Here is an 18,846-nt window from a genome sequence, read left to right on the forward strand (position 1 = left end):
TGATTTAATATTGTGTATTAGCTTGTAAGAATTATTTCATTACTTGGAAGAGAAAGGTGTCCCCTGAATAAGTAACTAGATACAAACATCTCATCTTAGAAGGAGGCATCCAAGGCCCTTTCAAGGCCATCATTATGGAAGACCTTTACATGGGGAAAATGTCTAAGGATGTATGTGCCTGGCAAAGTGAAAGCTTTGGCCCCAAAATTGTGTCTGTTATTTTTTCCAGTTAAGGTTTGATAGAAAGCTCCATAGATATTTTGCTTCACCATATTTAGAGTGATAGATTGAAATGAAAAAATTATTAAAAATTCATTAAAATTATTTTGGCACTTAAAAATATGCCTGAAAAACATAGCAAAACAAACAAATATATCCCCAAGGATTCTATAAAATAGTAAGAATAAATAATCCTTTCAGCAGACACACCAAATTGAATAGTGTAACACGCATTGTTCTATTTTTTTAGGGTTGTTTTCCATAGAACCTTATTCTAAAAAAAACAAAACTTTCAAGCAAACTATGACATATTCACTTGGTTTCTTATTGCTTATGGTATTTTGAGTCCAGCTATTATTTCACAAATTTTTAGACTCCACGAAGAGGTTTTTAAACATTCTCAAAATCTTCATTGGGATAAAGCTGTTCTTAATTTATCAGCAACATGTCACAGGGGTAAAACATGTCTTGCTTTTCCAGCAGTCATATTTTCTATTTAGTAAAAGCTGCATCTAGTGCACATGCTTTGGCAGGGCAGTTTACATTTTTAGGTGCTTAATCATTATAATATGTATCTATCCCACATCGGGATGAATATGTTTTAGTTCCAGGATAAAACAACATTTTAACTTCCATTTCTCCCCTATTTTATTTAATGTTCCTGTTACAGTCAACAGAATAGAGACTTTCTCTTGAGAAAAAATAATTCACCCATGGAATTTGTCAGAGGAGATGAAAAACACATACACATATGACTGTACCTACTCACGTATGAAATTAGAAAGTGACCAATAACACGAAGTGCACACATCGTAAATGATGTGCTTTTCCACATTGCTTTCATTTGAGTGAAAACTGGCCACCCAGAGGACCTGATGACTAGCTAAAGAGATAGTTCCGTTTATGAAGGTGTGGAATACTAGCACTTGGAAGACAGTAAGACTTTGGATTTAAATGCCTTTGCTATTAACAAGTCAAATGAAGTTTAATGTGATGTCATTTGGAACCCTTGTTCATATTCTGCATTTGGCACAGCCTAGGTTATTTATCACATGGTGTGATGGAGCCACCTGAAATCCTTTTGGCACCAAGTCACAGTGTAAATATGCGTACACACACACACACACACACACACACACACACACACACACACATTGTTATATGACATGCTTGCATCTGAATCCAGAAAGGCAGGAGGTTTGATGAAGTACAACCAAAGTAATTTTTTTCAATTAGAAGTTTTATATTTTGATGGGCACCTGGGTAGCTCAGTCGCTTAAGCATCCGACTTCAGCTCAGGTCATGATCTCATGTTTTGTGAGTTTGAGCCCTGTGTTGAGCACTCTGGGCTGACAGCTCAGAACCTGGAGCCTGCTTTGGATCCTCTGTCTCCCTCTCCCTCTGCCGCTTCCCCACTCATGCTTGCTTGCTCTCTCTCTCTCTCTCAAAAATAAATAAGAACATTAAAAAAAATAAAAAGAAATGTGATTTCTTGGGGCACCTGGGTGGCTCAGTCAGTTAAGTGTCTGACTCTTGATATCGGCTCAGGACATGATCTCATGGTTCATGAGTATGAACCCCACATTGGACTCTGTGCTGACAGCATGGAGCCTGCTTGGGATTCTCTCTCCCTCTCTCTCTGCCCCTCTCCCACTTGCTCTCTCTCTCTCACAATAAATAAAATAAAAATAGACTTTAAAGAAAAAAAAAACGTGACTACTTGCACTTCATCGGCCTCTCAGTCTTTTAAGATTTGCTACAATAAGAATGCCCATGTTCACATGTGTGATCGACTCATTTTTCCCTTATGTATGCTGGAGAAGTTTCCCTCACTTGGAGAGGGGAAAAATAAAACCTTTTCCTTTCATCTCCAGGATGCTACCCAGGAAAAGAGCCTGTGCTTTCAGACAGAATGACAACTTTGTCATCATTTGGTGGCTGTTGGCTTCAGTTTAGTTCCTATGATAGGCTAAAATTGCTCAGTGCAGGACTGAACCATAAGTCTATTATGAGAACAACACGAAACCAAATCTACATTCAGAAAGCCTTGCTGAAAAGATTGCTTGTTACTTGTTTTTATGGGATGACATCCAGGCCTTCAGAAAGAACTCTGGGGGAACTTTATGCCAGGGCAATCCAAAAAGTCGCAGGTGCATCTTAGCCGTTGCTATGGAGATGCTAAGGGAGTCTTGACAGTCCAGTCTTCAATAGATGGCTGCCAGTGAGTTCTCCCAAAAGGTGAGGGCTAATATAAGAAAGGAATGCAAATTCTCTTTGGGGAAAAGGAAAGGTGTGGAATTGTGTTTAGCATAGAGAATGCTTGAGTGGTTGTAACCTGCTTCTCACAGGAGAATAGGAGTCCAGAAGTTAGCAATGCAAATCAAATCTGCCTTTTCAGATTAGCTCAGGAGCAGTCATTTAAAAGAGAAGTGGAGAGAAGTTTGGGAGAGGGGATGCAGAAGAGAGAAAGAGACAGAGGAACACCAATGTTTTAGTAAAGAAGGCAACCCCCTCCCCAGGCAGTAGACAGATAAGGGTTCTGATACAATGTGAAATCACAGAGCCTAGAGCTATACAGATGTATAGGGGTTGTTGCTAAGGCCTGAGAGATGTTGCTAAGGATTTCTTGTTTTGAAGCCATAAAGAAGGAAAAAAAGGAATCCTAATACTTAAGGATTAGTGAGATAGGTACCAAGTTCTGGCTTAGACCAGAGATTCTCAAGTGGTAATGTGCATACTTCCCTGGAGAAAGAATCAAGAGTTTTAGTTCAGGTAGTTCATGAAGTGACTTCAAAATCCTTCAATGATATGCTATTGCTTTAGAAATAAAATGCACTTTCTATCATGGCCCCCAGGGCTGAGCACGAGCTGGTTCCAACTTTCCCCCCAGCCTCATATCTTTCCCTCCCCTCTCAGTGACAGCCTGGAATGAACCTCACTGTTCATCTTCCTCCCGGACTCCATCTTGCTGCCTCTGCCTAAAACACACGTGCTGTGGCACCCTCATCACTGGGTCTGCACTAGTCACCTTTCCCAGAAGCCTCCCCTCCCCTCAGGGGCCTCCCTGATGACTCACTTTCTCATCACTTGGTGTTATAACCTACAATTATTTGGTTTATTCATCAGTTTGTTTATGCGTCTTTCCCCACTAGAATGGTTATCCATTCAAATGGTTAGTCATTCAAGCAATATTTCCTGAGCCTACCATGTGCCTAGAACAGCATGTACTTTTAGAGTTTATCAGTGAACAAAACAGATTCCCATCCTTGGGAACTTTATTGAGAGAGGGGAAAGCACAATATATAAGTGAAGCATCTAGTATGTCAGATGGTGACATTTGCAAACTGTAGAGCAGGGAAGGCCCAGCAGAGGGTGGGAGAAGGGGCTGTAATTTGAGTAGACTTTGTCCCTTATGGGACAAAGTGGGAAGGGGAGGGGCGGGGGGGAGGGAGGAGCAAAAGCAATCACCCAATACAGGAGTCTTTCCAAATTTCCACCCCACCTGTAATCACAGTCAGGTCCTACAGATTTTCTGGAAGGGAAAAAGTTAAAAAGCACTGCCTTAAACTTCATTGTTCTTAAACTCCTCTGCGTCTTCCTGAAATACAATGATATATTGGATTTATATAGTTCAGTATTTTCTTGATTGTATGGTGGAATTGATGGCAAAGTGCACCAGACAACATAATATAAAAAGTTGATGTCAAATCTAAGATGCGTCTTAAGAGACATTGCAATAAGAAAATGTTGACCTTTTAAAAAATTTTTTTTAATCTTCATTTATTTTTGAGAGAGAGAGAGAGACAGAGTGCGAGCAGGGGAGGAAAAGAGAGAGGGAGACACAGAATCCGAAGCAGGCTCCAGGCTCTGAGCTGTCAGCACAGAACCCAATGCGGGGCTTGAACTCACAAACTGTGAGATCATGACCTGAGCAGAAGTCAAACCCTTACCTGACTGAGCCACCCAGGCGCCCCATAAAAACGTTGATCTTTTAATCAAGGAACTATTTTAATTATATCGTTACAGGAGATGAGTGGAGAAACCATGATTTTCATTTGGATTTTAGCCAAAGCCCTTGGCTTGTAATTCAATACACCAGAAACTCTTGTTGCCCTGCAGGCAGTAAGCCATCATTAGAGGGAAAAGTGCCGAAGGAGATGGCCCTGGTGCTAGAGAGTGCTAATAGCTGAAGTTGAGGCTTCCAAGGTACTACCAATCAGCCTAACAATGCTATACAGGATCCCCGCTACTACGACATAACGTGAGGGGAATTTTAGATACTAAATCACAAAGAGGAACTTAAAGAGGGAGTGAAGCTTATTATAGAAAAACTCCCATCTGTTTTCATTTAATGTGTCCTTTTTGCTTTTAAAACCGGTGTGATAATCTCCAGAAATGTGCATGATAAGTAAGCCAGTAACTGGCTCTCCCTTCCTACCCAAATGCCACCCTAACAATGAAGTGGCTGGTTTGCTCCTGGAGTAACACGCTTTGTCCGCCTGGACAAGAAGCAAACAGACCACAAAATGTACCCGCAACATGGCAGTATTGAAAAATCCAATGTTTATTCCTCAGGGTCAAAATTGTTGTGATAAGCTTTAAGAGAACGCTCACATAGTTTGTTGTTGTTCTGCAACTTAGTTATATTGAATACTGCTTTTAATATGCCATTGGTCCTGGCCTCGAGGTGTTTCGTTGTGATGGAAGTCAGCCTGTACTTCCTTTGGACTTTTTAATTATTCAGGCCAAATGGAGAAGGCTATTAATTATTCAATTAATCTCTCTCTGTGGTAAAATGCTCTTTGGATCCTTATTATGCATTTAGCTACCTAGTTAGACATAATTAGCCAAATAAATAATAACTCTTTGTTTTTTAGGAACCATTCATGCATAACCTTAGTTTCAAGAACAGATTTCTAAATATAATATCATTATTCGCAGCAACACTGCTAACGGCACAGTCTGAGAGCGCACTCATCAGGTGTGACCGGAGATACTCTTTTGCAGACTTACACAGGCTGAAAGGGGGCCCACCCTATTCCCAACCCCAGCAAAGCTTCCACATTTTTCCACCTACCCAATCAATCAATAATGCTTTAATAACTTAGGTGGTTGTTATAAATCATCTATGACACGTCCAAAATATTTTATTGTAGAGCCAAAACAGCATCATCCCTGAACATGCATCACACCATTCTCCAAGGCCATTGCTGGGGGGTGGGGGGCGGGGATCTCACTACATCTCGCTGGTTCACAGAGTTTGCTCCCTGCCCTGCTGCCTGCTGGAGGCTGCAGTGCACAAGCCAGAGACTGTGTGGGAGATACAGGCCAGGGTCCGGTCTCCATCCCCTGCGAGACAAGTTCCGAGACACATTTCCTAAGGCTCTTCAGAAGATTCAGGCTGGACAGCGCTTCAGGCAGCCGTGGTGGAAACCCTTGGAGAACGTGTTCTTGCCTTAGTGGTTCTCTCCTTTCCTGCTTGGAGCCCCTCTTACCATCCCCCAGTCCCATGGCATCAACTATCCATGTGCAAACCTTTGTCTCAGGCTCTGCTCTGTGGAGGAATCCAGGCAGCTCAACACTGTAGAGTTTGTCTTTCTACAGGAACAAATATTTCATTTTTTCCTCAAAGCCGAAACAGATACAATTCTGATAGAAAATCCCTAACTCTAGTAAAATGCTAGGAACAGCCAGTAAGAATCAGAAAAATGGTCTAAGGGCAAACCTGGGCCCTCAGTTGTCTGTAAATATGCATGGGGTCTCTGCTAACACGGGGCTCTCAGCGTGTTGCACAAGGGTGCCCAGGGGATTGCAAGCAGGTGCCTGCCTAGTCACCCTCTACCAGACAGCTCTGTAGAGGAAACACTGAGAGGGCAGGGAGTCAGATGCCTAGGTTCCAGTTTCAGCTCTAAGTTATGTGAGCTTATTATTGTTACCTGTGTCAGATATTGTGCTCTAATAAAATAAGGATTCCCATCTTGTAATAATTAAAGCAGTCACAGGGCTTTGTATGGGCGATGTCCCGCCAGGCTGGGAAGCTGCTGTGTTAGCCCATTGGGGTTGGGGCTTCGGTGAGAACCAGCTTTCTACACCGCAATGTTCCAGCACTCCAGTCCCCCCGCAGCATCTCCGCCTCTGTAAAGGCAGCCAGGAGGGGGAAGCAGGCGGCTGGGCTGGCCTGCCTGTCCCCCCAGGAGCCAGTAGGTGGTGCTGGGGCAGCACGGACCCCGGGCTAAACTGGAGTTTAGCACTTCCTAGGTAGGAGAAATGAAACATGATTGTTCTTAGACAATAAGCAGGAAGTGAGTTTCATAATCTTTTGCATTTTGCAACTAAAATCTCATTTGTCTTGAATTCATTTCTGAATTTATTCGTCCTCAAAGTTCAAAATAGTTTCAAGGTTCTTTGAAAACCTATTAAGCCAGAGGCCTTGTGTTGCTTACCTTTGTCTGGTGGAGACCTACCAACTTAGTAGAAGCTCTAGAAATGCTTCTGAAATAAGCAAAGCATCTACATAGGTGAATCATTTATAGATGAGTAAGCCAAGATTCTGGGGGCAAAGGGGCTTGTTCAGGGCCACACTAACAACCTTTGATCAGCTCCAGACTTGACTCAGGGCCGTAAGAAATACATGCTGTTGTTCCACACCACCTGGGGGCCGATTCTGAGAAGCACTGGATTAGTCTTATTACTTTATTATTGTTTACAAAACACTTTGGGAAGTTTTTTAAGCATATGAATTTAATATATAAATCAATGAGAAATCTGGACTCGACTCCATGCACAGGGAAATGTACCTTACAGGCATATCTATTAACACATATGTAGGATATTTAATTAAAAAAGAAATCTTTGTGTCAAGGTTCAAAAACTTCAATTTCCATCTATTTCAAATTATTCAGTGTGGCATCATTATACACAGCAGGGGAATTGTAGCATAGTAAAACTTCATTTATCCAACATTAGTGGGGGTACAATAAGCTAATTAAAAATATGAAGTCACCAAATTCTACTTTTATAGTCCTCAAAACATTTTTGGAAAATGCTAACCATTTTGGATGGATAGCTTTCCTTTTTTGTTGTTTTGTTTTATTTATTTTTGAGAGAGACAGAGAGAGAGACAGGGCACGAACAGGGGAGGGGCACAGAGGATCCAAAGTGGGCTCTGTGCTGACAGCAGTGAGCCTGATGTGAGGCTCAAACGCATGAACTGTGAGATCATGACCTGAGACAAAGCAAGATGCCTAACCAGCTGAGCCATCCAGGTGCCCCGGATGGATAACTTTCTTAAATATACTATATATTTCCTGCCAGGAAAAATATGGCATATAATCTAAGTGATTCTTTGTGGCTGAGAGTCCCCACTGAACTTAAGTTGGGGCGACAGAGGTCATGTTTGACAACCGGCCCCATTTGCTGTGACAATAAAGGACTCCGGGCAACCTTATTCATTTTAGTTCTTGTTTCTGCGCATTGGGGTTTCTTATCTGCTCTTCACTACCACCATGTCTGCTCTGCTTCTCTCTGCTGTAGCTCTAATGGTTTTCTCCACACTGCCCAAAGTCACACACACACACACACACACACACACACACACACACACACACACAGGCTTCCAATTTGTTGTGGGTTGGAAAATAATTGTCTGTAAAACTAAAATAAAAGAAAAACCCCGAGACTGTTGCCTTGCATTAGAACACAGTACAAGAAATATTGATACGATTGTTGAACATGCATGGCCTTTGTGTGAGTATGAGTTCTGCACCCAATTCCAATGGTGGTGGTGGTGGGGGTTCCCCATACCACCAAGCACTCGATGCTCAGACACCAGCTGGGTGTCCCACAATTTAATTCTGACATCATCTATCTGGACACAGCATCAGACCCCTCAGGTTAAGGGCTCAGTACTATAAGACCACCTCCTCCACACACACACTTCAGACGTTAGCTGCAAGCCCAGGTTATCACCTGTGCTTCTAACCCACTGGTTATAGATGAAAGGCTCCAGTGCCCCTTCCTTAGGTGTGATTAATTTGATAGAGTGGCTCACAGAATTCAGAGAAACACTGTACTTACTAGATTACCAGTTTATCAGAAAAGGATGGAACTCAGGGACATCAAGGCAGAAGAGATACACAAAGCAAGGCAATGGTGTGGAGCTCCCATGCCATGTCCCCAAGGAGCCAACTCTCCGCATGTTAGCAACCCAGAAGCCCTTCAAACCTTGTCCTTTCATGGTTTAATGGAGGCCTCACTACATAGGCATGATTGATGGAATCACTGGCCTTAGGTGGTGGAATTCGATCGCCAGTCCCTCCCCCCCCTTCCCTGGAGCTCATGAGGGAGAGACTGAAAGTTCCAAGCCTCCAATCACCAGTCCCCATCCTTAGGGGCTTTCCAAAAGTCACCTCACTAATATAAACTCAGGTGTAGTTGAAAAGGGTTTGTTAAATAAATATCAAGACAACTTTATGGTTCTTAACACTTAGGAAATTCCAAGGGTTTTAAGAACACTGCCAGAAATGAGGAAGAAGACCAGACATATATTGCTTATTATAAGTCACAATATCACAAAGTAACTGCTTTGGAGTATTCAGGGGGCTATGTTCTATGTTCTAAGCTTGCTGAACAGCTTCCAGTTTGGGGCGGGGGGGGGTGGTTTCACTCTTCTCATTTATTATGTTTCATGTGCTTGGCATATCCACTTAGCTCATTTTTTACTTTGGTGAGTTCTTGCCTAAACATTTGTAAAACGCAACACTCCAGTGTAGAGACAGCTTAAATACCAGTAACAACTGTGTGAGTTTTAAGAGCATAAGAGAAGTAAAGTCTACAATTTTCAGAGAAAAGAAACCAAAGCAATATTTACTTGCCACAGTCCGGGAGAAAAGCCAGTATTTGGGGGGTAGCTATCTCCAGAGCCTCAATTTTAGAGAAGGAGCTGGGAGTCAAGGTTGCTGGCTGAGGACAGGATGTTCTAAAAGTATCCATACTTTCAGGAATGATGAATAAATGGGTGGCCAGACTCCAAACACCTTATTTCTGAGCAGGCCTTTTCTTTGTCTGAAGACCTATTTGGCTGTTCTATAATTAGTGGTTCTTTTATCTTAATTGTGGAACCGTGTCTAGTCCTTTTTTATTGTGGGACATGTCACATCCTCAGCTCAGTTGCAAAAATTTCCATTTAAAAACAGCCCTATTATTAATGATATTATTCAACCAAAAATGCTAAATTGAATATTGTCTATACTGCCCTTAATTTTAAATACTCCAGGGAATATAAAAATCGTTGGAATAACATGATTTCAATACCATACACTTAGCTTCTTTGGTCCTTCACTGACTGGTTTTCATCCAACCTCTCCTTCGATTATTTTCCTTTGGCGTCTTGGCTTTTCCCCCCTCTACCCTCTGAATGAAGAGTTTCCCCAAAGCATGGCCTCTGGCCCTCTGCCTTCCCTGCTCATGGCCTCTTCAGAAGCACACCTCCATGTTCACGACTCCACTAACAGCCCATCCACAAAACTCACAAATGTACCTCCCATACCAGCCACCCCGTCTCCCCATCCTTGTAAGGGCAATGCAATTTTCCCAGTCACCTTGCCTTGAAATCTGGAGTTATCTTTGACTCTGTTAACTCTTTCAGTGGCCTTAAAATATTAGGCAAACAGCTTTACATTAATTTCTCCTTCAAAATGTCTCTAAATCTTATATTCTTCGCTACACCTGTCCCCATTCCCCTGCACATAGCCTCTGGATAGTTGTGCTTGCCTTCTGAATGATCTGATTTCAATTTTTCTTTCCTTTAATCTCAACTGCGTATCATCACCAAACTAATTTTTTAAATATACTGTTTTAATTATATTACTTCCCTATTTAATAACCCCTGTTGGTTCCTTTTTTTTTTTTTTTTTTTAACTTACCACATTGAGTATGAATTCCTCTGGCTGCCTTGCCAGACTGTCTCTATTAGCTGGGTATGGGCTCCAGGGTCAGCAGACACAGTTTCATATCCATCTCTGTCACTTGCTACCTGTAAAATAGGGATAACCATACCTGCCTCAGAGAATTTTTTGAAAATTAAATACGATTTGCAACATCAAGAACAGAACTTGAAAGATAGTAAATGTTTCTTTAGAAATATGTGCCATTTCGCACACAATTTGTTTCTTGATGAGATTGAAAATAGTTACATTATCAACACCGGAACAAACCAGGCAGAACACTTGTGAAGTGTGCTTGATGAATGGATACATGGGGCTGGGAATGTTCATATGAGTAACTATTTTGGAGATGGCAGGATTTCAGAGATGACAAGTTTCACATTAAGACGGTGGTCATGGGTGGCTGAGATGGCAGTAAGTGGGGAGGTCACTGGTGAGGAAGACTGATCCAGGATGACTGCATTGATGAGACTATTATGGTCCAAACCCAGGGGTTAGTGCAAGCATCACAAATTGCAGGTATACCAGATGTTGTGAGCCTTCTAAATTGATGCGGTGTGAGGTCATAACATTGCCAATGATCCATTCTAGACAAACATTCTTAACTTCGATCCATTAAGTCTTTAGACATAGTTTCCATTTAGATATAATTTAGACAGACTTTCCAGAAAACACAGAAATGGCAACCGTGTAATGCAAGGCTCAGATCTCCTTGCTGTTGGTGGTGTGGTTGACTGAGGACCTCTGGATCCACACCTGCATGGCTGCCTTCCTTCCCTCGCTTCCCACCTGTCAACAGCTGAGAGCTTCCTGGGTCTTAGTAAAAGCCATTCCTGTGAGATGCAGGAGTTCTCTGGCCTACAACTTTTGGATAAGGTCAGATGGAACTTTCTCAGAAATGCACGGTAGGCTGTGATTATACTTTCCAATTCCTTTCTTCCCCTTCTCCTTCACGAGACTCAGACCTGCATCATGGTCTGACCACTCACCACCTTTACCTACTCCCTCCCATTTATAATTCAAAGACACATCCCTTGATAAATATTTTGCACATCTAATCCCATTTTGACATTTGCTTCTCACAGGACCAAAACTAATTCTAATAGTGCCAGGAGTCTTTCAAAAAATGGACAGTAAGATTGGGCTTAGAGACTGGCTCATTTATCTCTTAGTGGATAAAGAGAATGTCATTCTGAGGGCTATATGAGATTAAGCTAGTCCTTGACTCAAAGAGGGCTCAATTACTAAAGATTTTATTGGTGGTACCCTGGGGAAACTGCCAGGGAAGGATAATATCCTTGTAGGTTGTGTTATTCAGGTATTTGAAAAATATGGAGGGAACAATGCCTACAAGGATGGCAGAGTTGGCTGGCTACTGCTAAGTTGTATTGCTGCCCTGCAGAAGGACAATGGGAGGCTGAGGGCCATTAGCAGTCTAAGTGTAAGAGGCAGATGGCCTCTTCAGTAGCTGACAAAGAGGCCCTTGTCTCCTGCAGCAGAAGAGTGGACACAGCTGTGTAACAGACACAGGCCTGATAGAGTGACAGAGCTCCAGAGATGTTTAAATTGTACAGCCAAAGTCTGGCTATGCTAAGGGCAGTGATGGTGGTATGCCGGACCCAGTTCTTTCTAGTTCTCAAGGACCAATTGCTAGTGTCTCTTCAGAGCTTCACGTCCAATGGTATCTTATTCATAGTCTAAAATCAGCTGCTGTGGGATACTTATACCCTGAAAATCAACAAATACTAAGATTCAGGGAGATTTCCTCCTCCTTTTCTGAGAGCTAGTTGTTAAATGATTACTAACACACCACTAGTCAGGGCGTTGACTGGTAAAGCCTGGGATTCTGAAACATGGGATGGAAACATGTGGATGCAAATTCCAGAAAATTATGGCTCTGCAGACCACCTGGACTCTCAGAACCTGCAGAGAGGGCCCCTCCTTCACTAGGAAGAGTTGGAGCTTCCCTGTGCTCAAAGATGCTACAGAGCTCTCTCCTCCACAAAACAATAGGTACCACGTCTACTTCCTCATCTAGACTTCAGGCCTATAATTAAATCCTAGCAAAACCTGTCTGGGAATGTATTAGACTTGATAAGGGAAGAAAGAGAATATATATGGAAGGCATTGCAAGCATTACCTAGAACACCCTGACATGAGCTAGGGTGTATCCCTATCACTGGATTTTGAAGATGTTTGATCAAGAGGAACAGAATATAAGACTGGACAAGCAAGAATCTATTTGATTTGGGGACACAGGATTTAAAACCCTGGCAAGGACCCTAGGGAGGGTTGCTATATTAAATAACAGTATATTTAATACAATATTTGAGACATATTTTTGCTGCAACATACTTGTTGTTTATCTGAAAGTCAAATTTTAAAATAAAAAAAAATTTTAATGTTTTTATTTATTTTTGAGACAGAGAGAGACAGAGCATGAGCAGGGGAGGGACAGAGAGAGAGGCAGACACAGAATCTGAAGCAGGCTCCAGGCTCCGAGCTGTTAGCACAGAGCCCGACGCGGGGCTCGAACTCACAGACTGTGAGATCATGACCTGAGCTGAAGTAGGATGCCCAACTGACTGAGCCACCCAGGAGCCCCTGAAAGTCAAATTTAAGTGGTAACCCTAACCCCAAGGGATGGGCAAACTTGCTGCCCAGGGAGCTCTTTGGAGTCCAGAGAAAGTGATGGCCAACACTAAGTGAAGTGAAATGCCCGAGTTGTCGTGGCAGGAGGTGGGAGAAGTAAAGAAGCTGAGGGAAGTAGACATGCTGGAAGGCATATGTTATGAGGCCAGCAGTCCCCCAGGGGGTTATGTTCGACAGGAGGACCCCAAGGACACTCCATCCTTTGAAGCCACTGGCAATGCCCTGATGACAAGAGCAGTGGCATCGCTAGGAAGTTCAGAGGTGCTCCTATGGTGGCTGGGGTGATGGCAGGAGAGGCAGGCCCAGAGCTGAGCTCATGAGTCCCCATGGGGATGATGGAGTCCCAAAGCAACAAAGGCCAGGCTGCCGTCTAATGGACAGGAGGCTGCAAGGGGACTTGTGGACATGTTAGCATAAGATGGCTAGGGGACCCAGTATTTGCACTCTTGGATACGTTCATAAAAATAGCCAAACAGACATACACAAGAATAATTATATCGGGGTGCCTGGGTGGCTCAGTCAGTTCAGCGTCAGACTCTTGGTTTCAGCTCGTCATGATCCCAGGGTGGTGGGATTGAATCCCAATGTCTGTCTCTGCACTGAGTGTGGAGCCTGCTTGAGATTCTCTGTCTCTCCCTCTCTCTCTGCTCCTCCCCTGCTCATGCATGCTCTCTAAATAAATAAATAAATAAATAAATAAATAAATAAATAAAATAGTAATGATAGCATTTTTCTAATTTTTTTTTTCAACGTTTATTCATTTTTGGGACAGAGAGAGACAGAGCATGAACGGGGGAGGGGCAGAGAGAGAGGGAGACACAGAATCGGAAACAGGCTCCAGGCTCTGAGCCATCAGCCCAGAGCCCGACGCGGGGCTTGAACTCACGGACCGCGAGATCGTGACCTGGCTGAAGTCGGACGCCCAACCGACTGCGCCACCCAGGCGCCCCATGATAGCATTTTTCTAACAGAATAATGCAAAAAGCCTAAAGATTCAGGGCTAGTTAAATAAATTATACATTCAGCCCTAGAATGGACTCATTAAATGGGATTAGCTTGAATTCTATGTATTGATGGGAAGATCTCCACAATGCAGTGCTAAGTGAAAGCAATAAGCAGTGAGAGAGTATTAATGTGTATATTCTCTTTGAGACAATTCGTCAAACTGATGGGTGCACTTTTCTGTATGTATCTATATACTACTTCAGAAAATGTATACTAACAAACTGAAACTATGAAAAGCATGATCTCATTTTACAAAAACAATCATGTAGATGAGCAGACTTTTATGTGTGCATGTGAGATGTTTGCTCTTATGTGTTTATATGTGTACACGCTTTGTAAAGATGCAAGTATGAGTCTATTTGTGTACATGTATACATGTACAGGGACACATATATGTGCAGGTGGATGACTGGGGGGCTGGGTTCTGGTGTATACCCAATTTGAATTTTTGGCCAACCACTTCTATTCTTTTTCTATTTAAGAATTAAATTTTATAAATCTCAAAAAAAAAAAAAAAGAAGAAGAAGAAGAAGAATGGAGAACTATGGTCAAGAATTGGCATTGGAGGAATATGAAGGGGCACTATATTCTGACTCTCAACCTTTAGTCTGAGAGCCTAAACAGCCTCTGCTTGGGCAAACTGAAGGAGGTTACTGCCCACAGAGGATAGACAGACTTCAATTATTGCAAAGTGGTGGAGGGAATGTTTAGAGAAGGAGGGGAGGAGTCTGCTGATCCTTGAGTGGGAGTTCCATAAAGCATAAGGACTGTGCTGGGAGGATATGGGGTGCAGTGAAGCATTCACTCAGCAGAAAGAATATACAGGGTAGGTTAGGGATGAGAATCTTGGGGAAACCAGAGATGTATAAGGGCTGTGCTTTGGGAAGTAACTGAAATCACCTGAGTAGGGGGTGTCTAATTCTGGTAGGTACCCTTTGCAAGGGCTTTGGCTCTAACTCTGTGAGTTAGGTGAAATGATATATCTTACAAAGGTCATTCTAGGTTCTTTGGTTGGCAACTCCCCATTTCACCCTCCTTCCTTTAGCCCCTGGCAGCCACCATTCTACTCTCTGAGTTTTGTAGATACGTCATATAGGTAGAATTATGCACTTTTGTCCTGTGACTAGCTTATTTCCCTTAGCATAATGTCCTTACGTTGTTACATTCTGTAGGATTTCCTTCTTTTTAAGGCTGAATAATACTCTATTGTGTGTATCAGCCAAATTTTCTTTATCCATTCATCTGTTGAACATTTGGGTTGTTCCCACATCTTGACGATTGTGGCTAGTTCTGTGATGATCATCGGAATGCTAATATCTCTTTTAAATTCTAATTTCTGGTTTTTTTTTTTTTTTTTTTTTTTTTAGTAAACACTCAGATGTAAGATTGATGGATCATATGGTAGTTCTATTTCTAATATTTTGAGGAATCTCCATATGGTTTTCTACAACAGCTGCACCATTTTACGTCCCCACCACAGTGGAAATTTCCATGTCTCCACATCCTCGTAAACAGAGACCTGCTATATATACCACTTTTTCTTTGTAATTAAGACTACTGAAAGGAAAACGTAAAAAAAAATTAAGAGGTTAGATCTCATGTTAAGTGCTCTCACTACAATAACATTTTTAAAAGTTTTTTTTTTTTTTGTTTTGTTTTTGTTTTTTTTTTTTAAGGATCATTCTGGCTGCTGTATTGAGAATAGACAAAGGAGACAAAGAGGAAGAGAGATCATTTAGGACTCTATTGCAGGGGGAAAGACAGGTGATAGGCTTTGACCATGGTGGTAGCAGTGCAGGTGGTGATAACTGTTAAGATTCTGGAGATATTCTGTAGATACAATTAGATTTCATAACAGATTGTGACCTTGGGATATTTTGCTTGAGCAATTAAAAGGGTACAGTTGCCATCAACAGAGGGAATCATCAACAGTGATGGGGAAGTTTCCTGAAGCAGCATATGTAGAAAGAGATCATGGAGTTCAGGACAGGATACATTTGAGAAGTCAAGTAGACCTTTCAAATATCAGGAAGAATTCAAGAGAGAGTTCTTTTTTTTTTTTTTTTTTTTAAGTTTATTTATTTATTTTGAGAGAGAGAGAGTGCAAGCAGGGGAGGGGCAGAGAGAGAGAGAGAGAGAGAGAGAGAGAGAGAGAGAGAGTGAGAGAGAGAATCCCAAGCAGGCTCTGTACTGTCAGTGCAGAGCCCATTGTGGGACTTGAACCCATGAACTGTGAGATCATGACCAGAGCTGAAATCGAGTTGGGCACTTAACCAACTGCAGCACCCAGACACCCCAAGAGAGAGTTCTAAAGTCATACGAATAAATGAGATCCCCAAAGGATGAGTGCAGACAGAGAAGAGAAGTGGGTCAAGTAATGGGCTCTGGAAAACGTGACCAACCTTCCCAGTTTGCTTGAGATGGAGTCGGTTCCTGAATAAGAGACTTCCAGGGTTTTTTTAAACATTTTATTTAGTTTTTGAGGGAGCACAAGCAGGGGTGGGGTGTGGGGGGGCAGACAGAGGATCCAAAGCAGGCTCCACACTGACAGGCTGACAGCAGCAAGCCCAATGCAGGGCTCACATTTACGAACTGTGAGATCATGACCTGAGCCGAGGTTGGATGCTCAACTGACCGAGCCACTCAGGCGCTCTGAGACTTCCAGTTTTAAAACCAGGAAAGTCCTGGGCAAATAAGGACACCCTCATTCTAGACACTACAACTGATGAGAAGGGAAAGAAATGACCAAAGAGATTAAAAGGAACAACAAGAAAGGTAGGAGAAACAAGAGTGTGAGTTTTGGAATCTAAAAAGAGAAAAGTGCTAAGTAAGGCTGATAGATCAAGTAAGATGAGGATTTACAAGTGAGGAAGCACAATATTGTGATTTATAAGAAATATATATTTGGTCATTGAGATAAGCAGAATATATTTCTCATATGTATTTGGTCTTCCTCCATGGTTTCTGGCTTATAGCTCCCCAGATACTTGGAATTTCCTGAATGATAACAGCAATGGGAAAATCTTTTGCTTTAATATTTGGTGTCTTGTCCTCAGTTCCTGAAATTGCTTCAAATCCATAAAGAAAGAATGGGGGATGGTTGCCAGGGGACTCAACCATGAACAGAGGGGAGGAAGTTTGAGTCCCACCTCTGATTATCAGGGAAGGGAGAGAGTCTAGAGGTTGAATCAATTACCAGCAGTCAGTGATTAAATCAATAATGCCTATGTAATGAAGCCTCATAACAAAAGGGGGGGGGGGTATCTGGAAAGTTTCCAGGTTGGGAAACCAGAACACTTCCATATACCACCATGCTAGGCTCAAATTCCATGAGCACAGAAACTGTTTTTTGGGACCTTTACCCTACGTATCTCTTCATTTGGCTGTTGATTTGTATCCTTTAAAATCCTTTGTAATAAGAAAGTAATCTAGTGAGTAAATAGGCTTCCTGAGTTCTGTGGCCATTTTAGCAAGTTAATTGAACCTATGGAAATGGTCATGGGAAACTTTGCCTTATAACTAGTCTGTGAGAAGTACCAGTATCAATCTGGACTCATGACTGGCATCTAAAGCCCACTCTGGCAAATTAATGAAACCTAAGGAGGTGGTTGTGGGAACCTCTAACCTGTAACCAGTGGGTCAGAAGCACAGGTAACAATCTGGTTTGCAATTGGCATCTGAAGTAAAGGGCAGTCTTGTGAGACTGAGCCTTTAACCTATGGAATCTGATGCTATCTCTGGGTACATAGTTTCAGAATTGAATTGAATTGTAGAATACCCAGCTGGTTTTGGAGAATTGTTGGATGTTTAGAGAAAAACACATACACATGTTGGAACTGGTGACCAGAGCCCTTATTATAGGAGGTCACAGGTGATCTAGAAATGAACAGTCTCGGTGAAGTGGTGTGGATGAAACTTCATTGGAATGGACTTAAAGTACATGCTTTAAAAGAGAATAGGAGGTGAGACACCAATAAAAATGGTCGAGTAGATAGCTTCAGGGGCCCATCCCACCACAGAAACATTGAAAAATTGAACAAAAACTGTCAGAATCTATTTTGTCAGAACTCTGGGAAAAAGGCAAAAGTTTATAGCAATGAAGAGACTATTGGATCAAGAAAAAGGCAACATTAAAATGGTAAGAAACCTTTGTGTACTTCCTTCTTTCCTTCCTTCCCAACTAAGCTTTAAACCTAACATGGGGCTCGAACTTATGACCTTGGGATCAAGAGTTACATGCTCTGCTGACTAAGCCAGCCAGGTGCCCCAATTTGTATGTTTCTAATTGCCTTTGCTGACTCCCTTTTCCCACTATGCAGCATTCTTGAAGAGCACAGCCCACATTTCACATATGGGAACATAGTCTCTGCTTCTGGAGGGAACAGAATAGACCTTATTCTCAAAGACTTGTGCTTATCTTTCCTAACCTATCTGGGGGCTACCTGAAGGACCGATGCAAGGTGTTTGCCTTTGTTTCCTCTAACTCACTGGTAAGTAACCACATATGTAAATAGAAAAGTCAGTCTTAATATACTCTTTGTAACTCCTATTTTTTAAATTATGTGATTAAAAAGTCAAATACATAAAACAAAATTATAAATCTATATTAATGAGCACACCATAAGGATATAATATAAAATAAGCATGAACAAACAAGCAAACAAATAAAGATGTATTCTTTGGTGATAATAATATAAGGAGGAGAGATACAGATGTACAGAAAAAAGGAATTTATGGACTATTGAAACTAAGTTGGTATTATTCAGACTAGGTTGTTATCAGTTTTTTTTTTTTAATATTTATTTATTTATTTATTTATTTATTTATTTATTTATGAGATACAGAGAGAGACAGAGCATGAGCAGGAGAAGGGCAGAGAGAGGGAGACACAGAACCCAAAGCTTGCTCCAGGCTCCCAGCTGTCAGCACAGAACCCGACATGGGGCTAGAACCCATGAACTGGGAAGCCATGACCCAAGCCAAAGTCGGACGCTTAACCATCTGAGCCACCCAGGCACCCCTAGGT

This window comes from Leopardus geoffroyi, chromosome D3 (assembly GCF_018350155.1).
Source record: "Leopardus geoffroyi isolate Oge1 chromosome D3, O.geoffroyi_Oge1_pat1.0, whole genome shotgun sequence".
Lineage (NCBI taxonomy): Eukaryota > Metazoa > Chordata > Mammalia > Carnivora > Felidae > Leopardus > Leopardus geoffroyi.